This window comes from Daphnia pulex, chromosome 10, assembly GCF_021134715.1.
Source record: "Daphnia pulex isolate KAP4 chromosome 10, ASM2113471v1".
Classification (NCBI taxonomy): Eukaryota; Metazoa; Arthropoda; class Branchiopoda; order Diplostraca; family Daphniidae; genus Daphnia; species Daphnia pulex.
Genome location: NC_060026.1, coordinates 5,225,001 through 5,230,000, shown reverse-complemented (window position 1 = coordinate 5,230,000; position 5,000 = coordinate 5,225,001). Strand labels below are relative to the sequence as shown.

The window sequence follows — 5,000 nt, the reverse complement described above, 5'->3', positions numbered from 1 at the left end:
ACTATTGTCACAGTAAGCTGAAGTCGTTTCTCTCATCCATTTAATTGTGATTAGAGTGAATTGCTGCAATAATAAGTCAGTTAAATCTTGTTGCTTTGTTCGTTGTTGAAAATAATTCTAAAAAACAATAAGACTCGGGTTTAACGAACCTTCGGAAGTCATTTATAATTTTACAATCGCTTAGCTACAATGGACTTAACTGTCTATGGTTGTTGCCCAGTGAATATCCAAGTTGGTGCCAGTGTACCCGACAGTTGCTTGATATTTGGTGTGTTGTTGAAATTGCTAAAAAACCTCTGAAATATAGGGAACAGATTTCATGACTTGAACCAATCATTAGATCCTCGGTAGTATAGTGGTGAGTATCCCCGCCTGTCACGCGGGAGACCGGGGTTCAATTCCTCGTTTGGGAGGCAATATTTTAATTTAATCAACCTGATTGATACGTTAAACAACAGCTTTGTTGCATAATGACTTCAGAAACCTAGAGTGAACGATTTTGTCTAATACTATTGTCACAGTAAGCTGAAGTCGTTTCTCTCATCCATTTAATGGTGATTAGAGTGAATTGCTGCAATAATAAGTCAGTTAAATCTTGTTGCTTTGTTCGTTGTTGAAAATAATTCTAAAAAACAATAAGACTCGGGTTTAACGAACCTTCGGAAGTCACATGTAATTTTACAATCGCTTAGCTACAATGGACTAAACTGTCTATGGTTGTTGCCCAGTGAGTGTCCAAGTTGGTGCTAGTGTACCAGACAGTTGCTTGATATTTGGTGTGTTGTTGAAATTGCTAAAAAACCTCTGAAATATAGGGAACAGATTTCATGACTTGAACCAATCATTGGATCCTCGGTAGTATAGTGGTGAGTATCCCCGCCTGTCACGCGGAACCGGGGTTCAATTCCCCGCCGGGGATGCAAAATTTTAATTTAATCAACCTGATTGATACGTTAAACAACAGCTTTGTTGCATAATGACTTCAGAAACCTAGAGTGAACGATTTTGTCTAATATTATTGTCACAGTAAGCTGAAGTCGTTTCTCTCATCCATTTAATGGTGATTAGAGTGAATTTCTGCAATAATAAGTCAGGTAAATCTTGTTGCTTTGTTCGTTATGAAAAAAAACTAAAAAACAATAAGACTCGTGTTTAACGAAACTTCGGAAGTCACATATAATTTTACAATCGCTTAGCTACAATGGACTAAACTGTCTATGGTTGTTGCCCAGTGAGTGTCCAAGTTGGTGCTAGTGTACCAGACAGTTGCTTGATATTTGGTGTGTTGTTGAAATTGCTAAAACACCTCTGAAATATAGGAAAAAGTTTTCATGACTTGAACTAATTATTGTATCCTCGGTATTATAGTAATGAGTATCCCCGCCTGTCACGCGGGAGACCGGGGTTCAATTCCCCGCCGGGTAGGCAATGTTTTAATTTAATCAACCTGATTGATACGTTAAACAACAGCTTTGTTGCATAATGACTTCAAAAACCTAGAGTGAACGATTTTGTCTAATATTATTGTCACAGTAAGCTGAAGTCGTTTCTCTCATCCATTTAATGGTGATTAGAGTGAATTGCTGCAATAATAAGTCAGTTAAATCTTGTTGCTTTGTTCGTTGTTGAAAAAAAACTAAAAAAAATAAGACTCGTGTTTAACGAAACTTCGGAAGTCACATATAATTTTACAATCGCTTAGCTACAATGGACTAAACTGTCTATGGTTGTTGCCCAGTGAGTGTCCAAGTTGGTGCCAGTGTACCCGAAAGTTGCTTGATGTTTGGTGTGTTGTTGAAATTGCTAAAAAACCTCTGAAATATAGGGAACAGATTTCATGACTTGAACCAATCATTAGATCCTGGGTAGTATTGTGGTGAGTATCCCCGCCTGTCACGCGGGATACAGGGGTTCAATTCCTCACCGGGGAGGCAAAATTTTAATTTAATCAACCTGATTGATACGTTAAACAACAGCTTTGTTGCATAATGACTTCAGAAACCTAGAGTGAACGATTTTGTCTAATACTATTGTCACAGTAAGCTGAAGTCGTTTCTCTCATCCATTTAATTGTGATTAGAGTGAATTGCTGCAATAATAAGTCAGTTAAATCTTGTTGCTTTGTTCGTTGTTGAAAATAATTCTAAAAAACAATAAGACTCGGGTTTAACGAACCTTCGGAAGTCATTTATAATTTTACAATCGCTTAGCTACAATGGACTTAACTGTCTATGGTTGTTGCCCAGTGAATATCCAAGTTGGTGCCAGTGTACCCGACAGTTGCTTGATATTTGGTGTGTTGTTGAAATTGCTAAAAAACCTCTGAAATATAGGGAACAGATTTCATGACTTGAACCAATCATTAGATCCTCGGTAGTATAGTGGTGAGTATCCCCGCCTGTCACGCGGGAGACCGGGGTTCAATTCCTCGTTTGGGAGGCAATATTTTAATTTAATCAACCTGATTGATACGTTAAACAACAGCTTTGTTGCATAATGACTTCAGAAACCTAGAGTGAACGATTTTGTCTAATACTATTGTCACAGTAAGCTGAAGTCGTTTCTCTCATCCATTTAATGGTGATTAGAGTGAATTGCTGCAATAATAAGTCAGTTAAATCTTGTTGCTTTGTTCGTTGTTGAAAATAATTCTAAAAAACAATAAGACTCGGGTTTAACGAACCTTCGGAAGTCACATATAATTTTACAATCGCTTAGCTACAATGGACTTAACTGTCTATGGTTGTTGCCCAGTGAATATCCAAGTTGGTGCCAGTGTACCCGACAGTTGCTTGATATTTGGTGTGTTGTTGAAATTGCTAAAAAACCTCTGAAATATAGGGAACAGATTTCATGACTTGAACCAATCATTAGATCATCGGTAGTATAGTGGTGAGTATCCCCGCCTGTCACGCGGGAGACCGGGGTTCAATTCCTCGCCGGGGAGGCAATATTTTAATTTAATCAACCTGATTGATACGTTAAACAACAGCTTTGTTGCATAATGACTTCAGAAACCTAGAGTGAACGATTTTGTCTAATATTATTGTCACATTAAGCTGAAGTCGTTTCTCTCATCCATTTAATGGTGATTAGAGTGAATTTCTGCAATAATAAGTCAGGTAAATCTTGGTGCTTTGTTCGTTGTTGAAAAAAAAAACTAAAAAACAATAAGACTCGTGTTTAACGAAACTTCGGAAGTCACATATAATTTTACAATCGCTTAGCTACAATGGACTAAACTGTCTATGGTTGTTGCCCAGTGAGTGTCCAAGTTGGTGCCAGTGTACCCGAAAGTTGCTTGATATTTGGTGTGTTGTTGAAAAAACTTGCTAAAAAACCTCTGAAATATAGGGAAACGTTTTCATGACTTGAACCAATCATTTGATCCTCGGTAGTATAGTGGCGACTATCCCCGCCTGTCACGAGGGAGACCGGGGTTCAATTCCCCGCCGGGGAGGCAAAATTTTAATTTAATCAACCTGATTGATACGTTAAACAACAGCTTTGTTGCATAATGACTTCAGAAACCTAGAGTGAACGATTTTGTCTAATATTATTGTCACAGTAAGCTGAAGTCGTTTCTCTCATCCATTTAATGGTGATTAGAGTGAATTGCTGCAATAATAAGTCAGTTAAATCTTGTTGCTTTGTTCGTTGTTGAAAAAACAACTAAAAAACAATAAGACTCGTGTTTAACAAACCTTCGGAAGTCACATATAATTTTACAATCGCTTAGCTACAATGGACTAAACTGTCTATGGTTGTTTCCCAGTGTGTGTCCAAGTTGGTGCCAGTGTACCCGAAAGTTGCTTGATGTGTTGTTGAAATTGCTAAAAAACCTCTGAAATATAGGGAACAGATTTCATGACTTGAACCAATCATTGGATCCTCGGTAGTATAGTGGTGAGTATCCCCGGCTGTCACGCGGAGACCGGGGTTCAATTCCCCGCCGGGGAGGCAATATTTTAATTTAATCAACCTGATTGATACGTTAAACAACAGCTTTGTTGCATAATGACTTCAGAAACCTAGAGTGAACGATTTTGTCTAATATTATTGTCACAGTAAGCTGAAGTCGTTTCTCTCATCCATTTAATGGTGATTAGAGTGAATTGCTGCAATAATAAGTCAGTTAAATCTTGTTGCTTTGTTCGTTGTTGAAAAAAAAACTAAAAAACAATAAGACTCGTGTTTAACGAAACTTCGGAAGTCACATATAATTTTACAATCGCTTAGCTACAATGGACTAAACTGTCTATGGTTGTTGCCCAGTGAGTGTCCAAGTTGGTGCCAGTGTACCCGACAGTTGCTTGATATTTTGTGTGTTGTTGAAATTGCTAAAAAACCTCTGAAATATAGGGAACAGATTTCATGACTTGAACCAATCATTGGATCCTCGGTAGTATAGTGGTGAGTATCCCCGCCTGTCACGCGGAGACCGGGGTTCAATTCCCCGCCGGGGAGGCAATGTTTTAATTTAATCAACCTGATTGATACGTTAAACAACAGCTTTGTTGCATAATGACTTCAAAAACCTAGAGTGAACGATTTTGTCTAATATTATTGTCACAGTAAGCTGAAGTCGATTCTCTCATCCATTTAATGGTGATTAGAGTGAATTGCTGCAATAATAAGTCAGTTAAATCTTGTTCCTTTGTTCGTTGTTGAAAATAATTCTAAAAAACAATAAGACTCGGGTTTAACGAACCTTCGGAAGTCACATATAATTTTACAATCGCTTAGCTACAATGGACTAAACTGTCTATGGTTGTTGCCCAGTGAGTGTCCAAGTTGGTGCCAGTGTACCCGAAAGTTGCTTGATATTTGGTGTGTTGTTGAAATTGCTAAAAAACCTCTGAAATATAGGGAACAGATTTCATGACTTGAACCAATCATTGGATCCTCGGTAGTATAGTGGTGAGTATCCCCGCCTGTCACGCGGGAGACCGGGGTTCAATTCCCCGCCGGGGAGGCAATATTTTAATTTAATCAACCTG

General features: G+C 38.2%; 1 non-coding gene across 1 annotated transcript; it reads left to right on the top strand.

The window, feature by feature from the left end:
- The first annotated feature begins 4,903 nt into the window (after positions 1 to 4,903).
- Positions 4,904 to 4,975, top strand: Trnad-guc. The gene has a single exon. It is a non-coding gene; the product is annotated as a tRNA-Asp (tRNA).
- The last annotated feature ends 25 nt before the right edge of the window (positions 4,976 to 5,000 follow it).